Source organism: Eubalaena glacialis, chromosome 16 (assembly GCF_028564815.1).
Source record: "Eubalaena glacialis isolate mEubGla1 chromosome 16, mEubGla1.1.hap2.+ XY, whole genome shotgun sequence".
NCBI lineage: Eukaryota > Metazoa > Chordata > Mammalia > Artiodactyla > Balaenidae > Eubalaena > Eubalaena glacialis.
The window spans coordinates 31,236,593-31,252,214 of NC_083731.1; the positions used below are offsets into that span (position 1 = coordinate 31,236,593).

The window sequence follows — 15,622 nt, forward strand, 5'->3', positions numbered from 1 at the left end:
CTGTTCCATTGATCTATATTTCTGTTTTTGTGCCAGTACCATACTGTCTTGATTACTGTAGCTTTGTAGTATAGTCTGAAGTCAGGGAGCCTGATTCCTCCAGCTCCGTTTTTCTGTCTCTAGATTGCTTTGGCTATTCGGGGTCTTTTGTGTTTCCATACAAATTGTGAAATATTTTGTTCTAGTTCTGTGGAAAATGCCACTGGTAGTTTGATAGGGATTGCATTGAATCTGTAGATTGCTTTGGGTAGTAGAGTCATTTTCACAATGTTGATTCTTCCAATCCAAGAACATGGTATGTCTCTCCATCTGTATGTATCATCTTTAATTTCTTTCATCAGTGTCTTATAGTTTTCTGCATACAGGTGTTTTGTCTCCTTAGGTAGGTTTATTCCTAGCAATTTTATTCTTTTTGTTGCAATGGTAAATGGGAGTGTTTCCTTAATTTCTTTTTTCAGCTTTTTCATCATTAGTTTATAGGAATGCAAGAGATTTCTGTGCATTAATTTTGTATGCTGCTACTTTGCCAAATTCATTGATTAGCTCTAGTAGTTTTCTGGTAGCGTCTGTAGGATTGTCTATGTATAGTATCATGTCATCTGCAAACAGTGACAGTTTTACTTCTTTTCCAATTTGGATTCCTTTTATTTCTTTTTCTTTTCTGATTGCTGTGGCTAAAACTTCCAAAACTATGTTGAGTAATAGTGGTGAGAGTGGGCGACCTTGTCTTGTTCCTGATCTTAGTTGAAATGGTTTCAGTTTTTCACCATTGAGAACGATGTTGGCTGTGGGTTTGTCATATATGGCCTTTATTATGTTGAGGTAAATTCCCTCTATGCCTACTTTCTGGAGGGTTTTTATCATAAATCGGTGTTGAATTTTGTCGAAAGATTTTTCTGCATCTATTGAGGTGATCATATGCTTTTTCTCCTTCAGTTTGTTAATATGGTGTATAACATTCATTGATTTGCATATATTGAAGAATCCTTGATTACTGGGATAACGAGGGCAACCAAAGACAACGGCTGTCACTGTCATGGGAAATCAGTGTCCACATAACCAGGGCAACCAGAGCATCAACGGCTATCACTCTCACTGGAAGTCAGGGTCCACATATAAGATTTTAAGCGACTTTATTTTGAGAAATGCTAGCAGTGCAACTGGATTTCAGTCAAATTAAAGTATTTCTCAGAAATCCAGATTATGAACACCTAAGTGATCTATACTGATTTTTAAGTATATTTTGATATGACAACAAAAGTAAAGTACAAAAGTAAAGAGTAAAGATAAATTCCAGGGATGGAATGTGATTTAGTAATGGATAGAATATGTTTTAGAGTCACAAAGACCTGAGTTGAATCCTCCTTCACCAAAATCACATATATATTGACCTTCCCCTCCACCTCTTTGGAGCAGTTTCTCAGAGCTATCTGAAATGCTGTCTCCCATGCTATAGTCCTCCCCTTTAAAAGCCCACTTGATCATGGTGTATGATCCTTTTAATGTGCTGTTGGATTCTGTTTGCTACTATTTTGTTGAGGATTTTTGCATCTATGTTAATCAGTGATATTGGCCTGTAGTTTTCTTTTTTTGTGACGTCTTTGTCTGGTTTTGGTATCAGGGTGTTGGTGGCCTCATAGAATGAGTTTGGGAGTGTTCCTCCCTCTGCTGTATTTTGGAAGAGTTTGAGAAGGATAGGTGTTAGCTCTTCTCTAAATGTTTGATAGAATTCGCCTGTGAAGCCATCTGGTCCTAGGCTTTTGTTTGTTGGAAGATTTTTAATCACAGGCTCAATTTCAGTGCTTGTGATTGGTCTGTTTATATTTTCTATTTCTTCCTGGTTCAGTCTCGGAAGGTTGTGCTTTTCTAAGAATTTGTCCATTTCTTCCAGGTTGTCCATTTTATTGGCATACAGTTGCTTGTAGTAATCTCTCATGATCCTTTGTATTTCTGCAGTGTCAATTGTTACTTCTCCTTTTTCATTTCTAATTCTATTGATTTGAGTCTTCTCCCTTTTTTTTCTTAATGAGTCTGGCTAATTGTTTATCAATTTTGTTTATCTTTTCAAAGAACCAGCTTTAATTTTTATTGATCTTTGCTATTGTTTCCTTCATTTCTTTTTCATTTATTTCTGATCTGGTGATCTTTATGATTTCTTTCCTTCTGCTAACTTTGGGGTTTTTTTGTTCTTCTTTCTCTAATTGCTTTAGGTGTAAGGTTAGGTTGTTTATTTGAGTTATTTCTTGTTTCTTGATGTAGGATTGTATTGCTATAAACTTCCCTCTTAGAACTGCTTTTGTTGCATCCCATAGGTTTTGGGTCATTGTGTTTTCATTGTCATTTGTTTTTAGGTATTTTTTGATTTCCTCTTTGATTTCTTCAGTGATCTCTTGGTTATTAAGTAGTGTATTGTTTAGCTTCCATGTGTTTGTATTTTTTACAGAATTTTTTCCTGTAATTGATATCTAGTGTCATAGCGTTGTGGTCGGAAAAGATACTTGATGTGATTTCAATTTTCTTAAATTTACCAAGGCTTGATTTGTGACCCAAGATATGACCTATCCTGGAGAATGTTCCATGAGCACTTGAGAAGAAAGTGTATTTTGTTGTTTTTGGAAGGAATGTCCTATAAATATCAATTAAGTCCATCTTGTTTAATGTGTCATTTAAAGCTTGTGTTTCCTTATTTATTTTCATTTTGGATGATCTGTCCATTGGTGAAAGTGGGGTGTTAAAGTCCCCTACTATGATTGTGTTACTGTCGATTTCCCCTTTTATGGCTGTTAGCATTTGCCTTATGTATTGAGGTGCTCCTATGTTGGGTACATAAATATTTACAATTGCTGTATCTTCTTCTTGGATTGATCCCTTGACCATTATGTAGTGTCCTTCTTTGTCTCTTGTAATAGCCTTTTTTTAAAAAAATTTAATTTTATTTATTTTTTATACAGCAGGTTCTTTTTAGTTATCTATTTTATACATATCAGTGTATATATGTCAATCCCAAACTCCTAGTTCATCCCACCCCCACAACGCCCCCACCCTCCCGCTTTCTCCCCTGGTGTCCATATGTTTTGTAATATTCTTTATTTTAAAGTCTATTTTGTCTGATATGAGAATTGCTACTCCAGCTTTCTTTTTTTTTTTTTTTTTATAAATTTATTTATTTATTTATTTATTTTGGCTGTGTTGGGTCTTCGTTTCTGTGCGAGGGCTTTCTCCAGTTGCGGCGAGCGGGGGCCAGTCTTCATCGCGGTGCGCGGGCCTCTCACTGTCGCGCCCTCTCCCGTTGCGGAGCACAGGCTCCAGACGCGCAGGCTCAGCAGTTGTGGCTCACAGGCCTAGCCGCTCCGCAGCATGTGGGATCTTCCCGGACCGGGGCACAAACCCGTGTCCCCTGCATTGGCAGGCAGATTCTTAACCACTGCGCCACCAGGGAAGCCCTCTTTGGATTTCTATTTGCATGGAATATCTTTTTCCATCCCCTCACTTTCAGTCTGTATGTGTCCCTAGGTCTGAAGTGGGTCTCTTGTAGACAGCATATATACAGGTCTTGTTTTTGTATCCATTCAGCCAGTCAGTGTCTTTTGGTTGAAGCATTTAATCCATTTACATTTGAGGTAATTATTGATATGTATGTTCCTATTACCATTTTCTTAATTGTTTTGGGTTTGTTATTGTAGGTCTTTTCCTTCTCTTGTGTTTCCTGCCTAGAGAAGTTCCTTTAGCATTTGTTGTAAAGCTGGTTTGGTGGTGCTGAATTCTCTTAGCTTTTGCTTGTCTGTAAAGGTTTTAATTTCTCCATCAAATCTGAATGAGATCCTTTCTGGGTAGAGTAATCTTGGTTGTAGATTTTTCCCTTTTATCACTTTAAGTATGTCCTGCCACACCCTTCTGGCTTGCAGAGTTTCTGCTGAGAGATCAGCTGTTAACCTTATGGGGATTCCCTTGTATGTTATTTGTTGCTTTTCCCTTGTTGCTTTTAATACTTTTTCTTTATATTTAATTTTTTATAATTTGATTAATATGTGTCTTGGAGTGTTTCTCCTTGGATTTATCCTCTATCGGACTCTCTGTGCTTCCTGGGCTTGGTTGACTATTTCGTTTCCCATGCTAGGAAAGTTTTCAACTATAATCTCTTCAAATATTTTCTCAGTCCCTTTCTTTTTCTCTTCTTCTTCTGGGATCCCTATAATTCGAATGTTGGTGCGTTTAATGTTGTCCCAGAGATCTCTGAAACTGTCCTCAATTCTTTTCATTCTTTTTTCTTTTTTCTGCTCTGTGGTCGTTATTTCCACTAGTTTATCTTCCAGGTCACTTATATGTTCTTCTGCCTCAGTTATTCTGCTATTGATTCCTTCTAGAGAACTTTTAATTTCATTTATTGTGTTGTTCCTCATTGTTTGTTTGCTCTTTAGTTCTTCTAGGTGCTTGTTAAACGTTTCTTGTATTTTCTCCATTCTATTTCCAAGATTTTGGATCATCTTTACTATCATTACTCTGAATTCTTTTTCAGGTAGACTGCCTATTTCCTCTTCATTTGTTTGGTCTGGTGGGTTTTTTTCCTTGCTCCTTCATCTGCTGTGTATTTCTCTGTCTTCTCATTTTGCTTAACTTACTGTATTTGGGGGTCTCGTTTTCACAGGCTTCAGGTTCCTAGTTCTTGCTTTTTTGGTGTCTGCCCCCAGTGGGTAAGGTTGGTTCAGTGGGTTGTGTAGGCTTCCTGTTGGAGGGGACTGGTGCCTGTGTTCTGGTGGGTGGGGCTGGATCTTGTCTTTCTGGTGGGCAGGAGCATGTCTAGTGGTGTGTTTTGGGGTGTGTGTGAACTTACTATGATTTTAGGCAGCCTCTCTGCTAATTGATGGGGTTGTGTTCCTGTCTTGCTGGTTGTTTGGCATGGGGTGTCCAGCACTGGAGCTTGCTGGTCGTTGAGTGGAGCTGGGTCTTAGCGTTGACACGGAGATCTCTGGGAGAGCTTTCGCCTTTTGATATTATGTGGAGCCGGGAGGTCTCTGGTGGACCAGTGTCCTGAACTCGGCTCTCCCACCTCAGAGTCACAGGCCTGACACACGGCCGGAGCACCAAGACCCTGTCAGCCACATGGCTATCTTGGCCACTGGGCAGTTGGAGGCTGCCCGGCGAGCAGTGGCCTCCACGCACACCAGCGCCCGCCTGCACCTCACACGAGCAGCGCTCCCCCTGTATAGGGTGTTTGATTACAACTCCAGGAACCAGCTTCAGTTAACTTAAGCCCAGGAAACAGCATGTGCAGTAGGAGTGGCCACAGCACAGTCTTGTTAAAATGCCTCAGCTGCCATCAGGACACTACTGCTTCTTGATACTACCTCTAGTCAAATTGTTCTGATGTTTTCTTTCTAGAGTGATAATCAAAACACTTTCTTTGACTCTTAGCATGTTGGAGATATTATGAGTATATTAACAGTTACCAAATGCTTAGGTGCTTGATTGATGGTTATTAGAGCACCTGTTACTTGAATAGCAGTTACAGTATCACTTTACGTTTCAGTAGCTGGGCAATCCCAGGAGAAATTAGGTGGCAGATCAGCCTCCAGTCAAAGTTTATGGTCTATTGTCATTGTATGGACATTATTACTCATGCTCTGCCGAAGTTAGAGAATAGAATAGCAGTGGATGATGTCTCCTGTCAACAGTGAGAAAGGTGTCTTGGAGAAGAAATCAGTCAAGGACATATTGAAGCATAATTAGGAGCCTTGTTATAAGCAGTGGGGAAGTGAGATGTCTGGGGTGGGGGTGAGCCAAGGAGGGTAGTACTGGCTCCAGGGCTGACACAGGGCCCCCAAATAAAGAGATGCTCTGCAGGAAGCAGTTGCTCTAATTAATGTAATTAAGGTTTTATTTATGGCCATTTGGGGCTGCATTGGCAGCCAGGCAATTTGAGGAAGGTGGTAATGATTCTGTCAGCTTTGGATTCATCTCTGCTTTGGATTCATCTCTGCTTTGCCACATCTTCTTTTTTTTTTTTTCCCCAACCTCTACCCTCATAGGTTTATGAGTGGTGAAAGGAGAACATTTAGTCGTGCTGGAAGGAAGCAGCATATTAACTCTTCTACCTCCTAAGAGATAGGTTTCTGCTTATCTTCCCCAGAAAGAAAGCAAGACCTAAATATAACACTATTCTCTTTGCTTATTTATTATTTTTGAGGTGATATACGCTTTAGTAGTTATCTTAGGTGTCATATTAAGCTTTAGAACATTGGGCACATTTGCGTTTGTTCCTCTGCTTCAATTTGCTATCCCTAATTGAACTGACTTTTATATTTAAACATTCGTCCATTGGAGAAAAGCATAAACAATAATGGTATCAGTGTAGGATTTTTAGAGGTGATTTTTGGTTATGTGTTATACAGTGGAAGCATGAAAACCTTGTAGTCTTCAGAGTGTTTAAATTTCCTTGTCACCACCATTGTTATCAGCTCCACCATGGCCATTAGCAAATAGTGGTTGAGGCTAATCAAGTGTAAGATTAGTGAGTTAGCCACCAAGAATAAGAGGTTTCTACAGAAACAGATAAACAGAGGTAGTAGCATAAGCTTGTGTTAATTATGTCGGAAAGGTCTTCAGAGAATACACATTTGTTGGGCTTCTCCGTATCCCCTGATGTGAGATCAGCAGTTAGTCTCCAGGAATGCAGAAGTTTCAGGGCCTGGTTCTAGAGTTTAGAGAAAAATGGCAGATAATTAAGACTTAAGGTTTTTTGTATGTTTATATTCCTTAATGAAATGTGACTCTTAATTTGTCTGAGACTTTTTAAAGTCAATACATCTATCTAGATGTAGCAATGAAGAACTCGGTGATTAGGAAATTTTAATGATGGTGGTTTTTCTGTCATTCTTAAATTTCTATAAAGAATGTGGCATTTATTGGTTTAATCAAGTTAAAAATTTCTTTAAATGGCTTCATGGTGATTTCCAAGTTGCTCAGAAATGTAATTATGCCACTTCAAAAGAACAGCTTGGTAGAGCTACAAAGTTTATAGCACCTAGTACTTTTTTGAAGCTGTAGTATTAAAGAGATTTATAGCTCCATTATATATGGAAATGGGAGCTCAAGAGCATGTGGTAATTGAAATCCACCGACAGTCCTTCACTTGGAGTCCTTTCTGGAATGTGGGGAGGAACAATTAAACATAGATAGTCTTTAAACCTTTTTTCTTTCTTTTTTTAAAAAATAAATTTATTTATTTATGGTTGCGTTGGGTCTTCATTGCTGTGCGCGGGAGCTACTCTTTGTTGTGGTGTGTGGGCTTCTCTTGTTGCGGAGCACAGGCTCTAGGCACACCGGCTTCAGTAGTTTTGGCATGCAGGCTCAGTAGTTGTGGCTCGAGGGCTCTAGAGCACAGGCTCAGTAGTTGTGGTGCACGGGCTTAGTTGCTCCGCGGCATGTGGGATCTTCCCAGACGAGGGCTCGAACCCGTGTCCCCTGCATTGGCAGGCGGATTCTTAACCACTGTGCCACCAAGGGAAGTCCCTAAACCTTTTTTCTTTTAAGTTATCATGTGCATTTCTTTTAGGCCACTGTGTATTGTACATTCTAAGAGGTGTAAAAAAAATTTTAAAAAGGTAGTAGTAAACTGATAATGAGCTCCTGATTGCTTTGCTGCTTACTTTTTGTGGTACAGACACTCACTGGCCCCCAAACATACAGCAGAATTTTATTTTATTTTATTTTATATTTTGGCCTCACTTTGTGGCATGCAGTTCCTGGACCAGGGATTGAACATTGGCCCCCAGCAGTGGAAGTGCAGAGTCCTAACAACTGGACCACCAGGGAATTCCCATACAGCAGAATTTTAGATGCTCTCTTTTGTAAGCTCTAGTGGCTCAAGTAATCAGCATGGTATTGAAGGTGATGGTGAAAAATCATGTTGACTACTCATGGAAACACTCCGAATGGGTGCAGCTTAGTCTTGCATAATGCTAGTGTCCCGTCTGTAAGACTCGAGTCATCAATGGGGTAATTTTGGTCCAACCGTATACTTCAGTCCTTGTTTCTCTCCTTTTTGATGCCTAACCTGGTTACTCTGAGAATGCCCACACTCAACATGGCTTCACTTCTGCCCCTTCCCGCCCCCCCCCCCACCCCTGTACTCCAGCTCTGCCTTCTCACTATTCCTCATGCCCACCTGGCCTTTCACATCTTTATGTTCACACGCTGGTCTTTTTGTTGGGAATATCCTCTTATCCACCATCCTGGTGCTGTGGGGTCCTAATCATCACAAATGCTACTAAAGTCATTTCTGCTGGAAAGTCTTTGATGTCAACCCCCAGCCCCCAGGTGAAGGTTGCTTCTTCCTCTGTGGCTCCCATACTCCTTTATTATGGAAGTCGTCTCATATTCTTAGTGTTCATTTGCAAGCCTTTCTCTACCACTAGTCTGTAAACTCATTGAAGGTAGAGACAATGCCATTTTTCTGTCTTTAGCATCTGACGTAATGACTAATACGTATTCGGCATTCATTATATGCTTTGTTGAAATGATTTCAACAGAATATATACTTTTGTTGTTTTAGAGTGTTTGTTCTGAGTAGGACTGTGCTATATCCATGGGTGTAAGAAGTGTGACAGTCGACCTGGGCCTTAGAGGTTTATATTGCTTTTGGAAGAGAAAAGACACGCAGGAAAAATGTTAAATAATTAAAGACAGCGAATGGTACTACCACTGTTTTAAGAAAAAGAACACGGAGAAAGCATATAGGTCCTCAGTAGAGAACTGGGTAAAAGATGTTGTATTTATACAGAAGAGGAGAGGTATGGGGAAGTGGGAAGGAGAAAATGCATGTATTTTGGAGGAAGAAAAGCAAGAAAAAAGGCAGTGCCAGAGCACAGAAACCACATGGAATTGGGACAACTAGCAAATTACTTCATCTGAATCTCTTTCCCTCTTCTATAAAGTAGGAATAATATTTGTATCTGCCCTACAGAATTATAAAAAGGAAGCGAGATGTAACAATTCATGTAAAGCATTTAGCATAATACCTGCAACGGAGGAAACGCTCACGTGATAGCAATCCATTATTATTATTGTTAGTATAGTGTTGTGATTAAATTGGAGTGGCCAGGCATAAAAACACACCTTTATGAGGGAACCATAGAAAGCGAAGCCAGACAATCTGTGGGAAACCCAGTTAGAGAAATGAAGGCAAGGTAATAGGTCAGCGATCAGATGAAAGTGGGAATGAACAGGTTATCTGGTCAGTGTTGGGGGAAGGGAAAAGCAGAGAAGTGTGAAGAGCCGTGGAGAACTAAACAGAAAGAACTAGTGAAAAGACGACGACCTTGAAGCTAAGGCAATGCTTGCCCCAGGCGGTTTAAAAAAGATCTGCTTCCGGCTGGGACTGGAGCCCATCACTGAGCATGCCCAGCCCGAGAGCCCGCTCCGCTGGTATGAGCAGGTGTCCAGAACGAGTGAGCTAGCTGGTCATTAGCGGGACTTGTGGAAAGGGGGGAATTGTGGTAGCGGCAGATTGTGACGAGAGATAGGGCAGTGGTGGAGGTAAGTAGGGAGATTGTTGAGGCAAAAGAATGGCTAAAAGCTTTATTGGAAACAGGATCCCAGTTTAAGTTTACATAGGGCTTTCTTTCTACTGCCCTAGGTTTGAAAGGCAAGGTCTTGCAATCCAGAGATGGTGTCTGTCTCCTGGGCCCCTAGGGGAGTCCTCAGTCACTTGTTTGGCCTGTCTTTCTCAAAATATTAGACAGCCTGTATGCCCAGTGTTTCAGCTTTAGTAGATTGTTATTTTATTTTTTTAGGTATGAGCTAAAAAGAGAAAGTCTTATTTATTATGCTTTTGGAAATGTTCAGGATTTTTGTCATGCAATATAGCCAAAACATTTTCTACCTAAGGTATATATGTTAAATACAGCAGTCTTAGATTACTGTTCTCCGACTTGCATGTTTATAAAAAATCACCTGAGGTGCTTGTTAGACAATTTAGATTTCTAGGCCTCACCCCAGACCTACCTTATTTCTAGGGAAAACACCTTGGAATTCATGTTTATAAGCATCCCAAGTACTTCTTGTGATCAGGCAACTTGGATAAATATTGCTTGTGACAAATAAAAGCCTTTTAAATTCCTCTGTCCTTGTAGGTCAGGGATTCTAGTTTTCATTACTAAGTCATGGTCTGATTGTACTCTGATTCAGACTTTGAGAAGTCGTAAGAAAGGTTTACTGTATTCTCCTTGTTAGACCAGGAGTTAAACCTAGTGGTTCTCAACTGGGGAGGGGAGTGGATTTTTATCCCCCAGGGGGCATTTGGCAATGTCTGGAGACAGTTTTGGTTGTCATACTAGGGCTGTGGGTGTTACAGGTACCTATTCTACAGTGAACAGGACCTCCTCCCACAAACAAAGAATTATCTTGTCCAAAATATCAACAGTGCTGAGGTCAAGAAACCCTGGTTAACCCTTAAGATCTGTCAGTATTAATTAACAATCAGCCAATTAATTTAAATCTTAAGTTGAGGTATATATATCTCATGGGATCACCATCCATATGAAGATGTAGAACATTTCTACATAAAAGAATATGTCAAGAAAAGTAAAGCCAACCATTTGCTAGACTTTTGAGGTAGGTCCACGTCAAGGCCCTTGGTTTGCAAATGGGTATGTAATGGGAGTGGAGTCTCTTTTCTATTTTTTGACTAAATCACACATTAAAGAGTCCTTTATAATGGAGCTGGAATGTAAAAACACTTGTGAATTGGTTTGACTGCCAAGTCATCCTACAGTTTTACAATTTTTCTCATTTTCCTTTATGCCTGTTTCCTCTATACTTGATTTGACAACAGTTTTTTGTTTTAGTGACTTGTCTCAGTCCTATAAGACACTTTTTTTTTCATTTAGAACTCATCAGTTTACATTGTAATTACTTGAATATGATTATAATAGCTGTATAATGAGTAGAAAGAGGGCTAGGGACAGACACAGTTGACTTATAAGCATAGGATTCAACTAGGGGGACAGATAAACTTTCCCGCATGGAGGGTGGGCCCCTAAATACTAGTTGGCAGGGGGCTCTGGGCACACAGGACATGCATGTTTTACAGAGGCACTGAGAACAAGGGTTAATTCATTAATTTATGTATGGGAAGGTTGATTAAGAAAGCTCTTTCAGTTTTCAGTGAGCCAGCGTAATTTGAAAGACAGGATAGGAGGGAGGGAACACCAGATATTTTGATCTTTTTGATTAGTTACATAGAAACAGCCTTTACTTTCTCTAACTTCTCTAAATTAGACACCTAAAACTTAAATTTGGATTTCTCACCAATTCATATTTTCTGAAAAGAATCAGAAGTAGATAAAAAAGTGGCCATATATTTAATTAGGGAAAACAGGTGTTCATGTTTGCATTTTTCCTAGAGAGTACTTAATTTTCAAATTTGAAGTAACAGTTTGGGAATAGATAGAGGAATCTGACAAATGTAAAAGATTATATTTGAGCACGTTTCCAATGTAATTATGTAAAGTACTTTGCAGATCATAATATATCTTTTAAAGGTGTGTGTACCTTTAGGTCAAATCATTGTAAACCCTGGGAAAAAGGACTGGGGACTTGCAGGCTCTTGTCAGGTCTTGTCTGAATCTGGCGTCAGCCTTGTACTAACACACCAGATACCACCCCGTAAATTCTGTTGAAAAGCGGTCTGCCAATTTGAAGCTGTCTATTGCTTAATAAAGTCTAGCAGCTTCTATATGTTTTCTGTAGAAGCTGAATAAATATAGCAAGATAAAATCTGTTTAATTTTGGAAGTGATAATATCATTTACTTAAAATCTTTGAGTTAAAAGTTGGAAGCAATTTTTGCATGACGCTTTAATTTCACATGAACAATATTTTTATATACTGTAGGAGAAGTCATAAAAATTTAAAATGGAACATCTGTGCTAACATTTGTATCAATTTAAAAAAAACTAGAAAGAACCTTATTAAATAATATGAGTAGATAGTTGAAGCTACATTTTGGCATGTTGGATTATATACTTTAAAAAATCACGGGCTTCCCTGGTGGCGCAGTGGTTAAGAAATCTGCCTGCCAATGCAGGGGACACGGGTTCGAGCCCTGGTCTGGGAAGATCCCACATGCCGCGGAGCAACTAAGCCCGTGAGCCACAACTACTGAGCCTGCGCGTCTGGAGCCCGTGCTCCGCAACGGGAGAGGCCGCAACAGTGAGAGGCCCGCGCACCGCGATGAAGAGTGGCCCCCGCTCGCCGCAACTGGAGAAAGCCCCCGCACAGAAACGAAGACCCAACACAGCCATAAATAAATAAATAAATAAATAAATTTATTAAAAAAAAAAAAAATCACAATTGAGATTTATTTTATGATGCATTTTTAGAAATAATTGTATTTCACAAAATATTCCTTTTGTTTTCATTTTTGCATTATTTATTGCTGGCAATTCCAGAGTCCCCATGTGATTTTTTTCTTGTTCACATCATTAAATGAGCATCTTTTAAAACAGAAAATGTTTCTTCTCCCTAGTAGAAGCATATAGATTACTATACTTATAATTAATATAGTTTCAAGAAAATTAAATAACTTGGTTTAAATATGTCTTAGTGAAACTCAATTATTTGGCAGTATTTGGGAGGGAAAATATGAATTGGTGAAAAATCCAAATTTGAGTTTTAATTGTATAATTTAATTATTGTGTTGAAAATAAAGGCTATGATATATGAAATGTATTGCTTATTAGAGATCCTTAGGGAATCTGGATTTGAATAGCCAAGAAGATCTTGTAGCCAGCTTAACTCTAAGTATGTATCTCAATGCTTAAAGATATTTGGAAACAAAAAACAGTCTACCTAAAAATTTTATTTATACTATTCATAAAGCAATGTAATTCAGATTTAATTAGAAATCAGAAGTCATTTACTGTGGCTAATTTGTGCCAGGTACATTGGAGATACGAAGAATAAAACTTGTGCAAGCTGATAAGAGTTTTAATGCATTTGAAAATAATTTTCCTGAAAATTTGCTTTTTTTTTTGTAGAGAAGATTGCAATTTACTAATGCTAATATTTTCATAATTGTCATTTTATGGGTTCATTAAACCTGTATTTATTGAGCTGCTACTTTACATCATAGTGGCTGCAGTTGCCATTCATTTCTTGCGCTTTGTTTCCCTTGTTTTTCTTCATTATTTTGTGCTGTCAGAATTGCTGTCTTTCCTCTAGAGGTGTCCTTCATTTAATGTAATAGCAACATTCCGGAGACTATGCATGTATCACATTTTAATATTGCCCCTGCCTTTACAATTTCAGAAAGAATTGTCAAGCCCTTTAGTGCTAGGCTTTTTTTTTTTTTTTTTTAAATTTAATTAATTTATTTATTTATGGCTGTGTTGGGTCTTCGTTTCTGTGCGAGGGTTTTCGCTAGTTGCGGCGAGCGGGGGCCACTCTTCATCGCGGTGCGCGGGCCTTTCACTATCGCGGCCTCTCTTGTTGCGGAGCACAGGCTCCAGACGCGCAGGCTCAGTAGTTGTGGCTCACGGGCCTAGTTGCTCCGCGGCATGTGGGATTCTCCCTACCCGGGTTTGAACCCGTGTCCCCTGCATTAGCAGGCAGACTCTCAACCACTGCGCCACCAGGGAAGCCCTAGTGCTAGGTTTTTTGATAGCACCTTTTATATTTCCTTACTTTTTAACAGATACATCATATTACATTCCTGCCCCCTCCCCCGCCAGGAAATTACAAAGAGAAAGGATAAAATTGGTAACTTTACCTTCTTCTGATATGTCTTTAGTACTCTGATTTACATCCTGGAACATCAGTATGTGACAATACACAGAGTATTGCCAACCAGGGAAGCTCACCCAAAACCTCAGCATCCAGTTTTCCTTGAGTCTTCACTACATAGGCATGAATGATTGACTCACTGGGCATGTAATTGAAGTCAGTCCCTGCCCCCTCCCCTCTCAGGTTGATATCACAAAGCCCCACCCTCTAATTATATGGTTGGTCCTTCTGGTGAGTCTTCTTGCAGCATAAACTGTCTAAGGGGTTTACCACAAGTCACCTTGGAAGCATGCATGTCCTAAGCATCAAGTATGGTCTTAAGGGCCCGCTGTGAATAACAAGGATACTCCTGTTACCTGGGCAATTCCAAGGGTTTAGAAGCCAGCCAAATTCTTATTATAGACCCTTCTATTCCCCTTGAAGGTGTAGTATGGCTTATTTTATTAGCTGTATGCAAAACTGAACTATGTTATCATTTCTTTAACGTTTCTAGAACTTTACTCTGCCATTAGTTATGTGGCCTTGATTAAATTACTTAACTTGTTTGAGGCTCAGTTTTCTTGTCTTGTATTACGGAGGTAATAGAACCTACTTATTAGAGAAAAAGCAAAATGCCTTACAGAGTGTCTGAAAATAAAACATAACTCTATAAAATAATAGCCATTATTATGTGCACATTTGCACTATAATCAAATGCAATAATTAAGAATCAGTAGATAATTTTTTCCTGCTACTTATAAGCATACAGCTCGGACTGTCTTTGTCCAACTTTTTTCCTATTTGTAATGTATATATTAAGTCTGTATTATTATATATTTTATATATTATATTAAATATATAAATATACTAATACTTATACAAAATATGTTATTTATATTATAATTTAGTATATATTTCTAATACATAAAAATATAAAACAAATATGTTAGTAAAAATATGAATATATTAAATATAAATATAATATATAATGTATATGTAAAGTATATATTATATATGTGTAATATATATTGAAAGGAGTGTTTAGCCGAGAAACTGATGACTGTTTTGACATTTGGCCATTTCTTGTCAAGCAAATCAATTAATGATTGGTGTTTTAAACTGTTCTGCTTGAATAAGCTTTATATTTTTAGATGACATCTGTAAATTAATTCTCAAATACAGGATGTAATTTTAAATAAGTGAATCTCTTTTATACCGTATTTTGACCAGTTTTTTGTAGCTTTCCTCCTGACTGCTTTTATTACACCAGCTACTTGAGATTTGACTGTATTTTTATTTTCTAATTGCTTGCATTAGTTATGCACCTGTTTGCATTTAAACTTTCTTCCAGATAAACTCACTATTTATTACAGGTGTTTTATAATCAGTTTATAATGTCTGGAGAGTTACTCAGTATATGCTATTGTCTGCCCAGAAATGGGAAATTAGGTTAACTTTTGTACTTCCTCCATAGAAGGTAAAGATATGACATTTGGAGTTTATGACCAAAATACCCTAATTAATATATGAAAGCTCCATGTGTTCAGAAACTATGAACCTATGATATGAGCATATCTTTATAAAACTATGAGCATACCTTTCTAGAACTTGTCACATTGGCTGGCAAAGCTGAATTAAAACACCAATTTAAAAATGAGGAAGTATCATTTGAAACCTTTATTAACTGTAGCAGTAAAAACAATAAAAATGAGTAAGTAGTTTATGGAAAAATCATCTTTGTTTCATAGTTTTCTGGGAAAATGTCTATTATTATGATTAAATATTAATCGACATTCCATTGCCTAACTATTCCATAAAAGTTGTTACAAATTGCCACAAGCAATTTTCACCAGAGAAACTGG

General features: G+C 38.4%; 1 protein-coding gene across 3 annotated transcripts in view; it reads left to right on the forward strand.

The window, feature by feature from the left end:
• Window positions 1–15,622, forward strand: part of TBC1D4 (TBC1 domain family member 4) — a 237,955-nt gene that overhangs the window by 41,044 nt on the left and 181,289 nt on the right. The gene's annotated exons all lie outside the window — the stretch shown is intronic.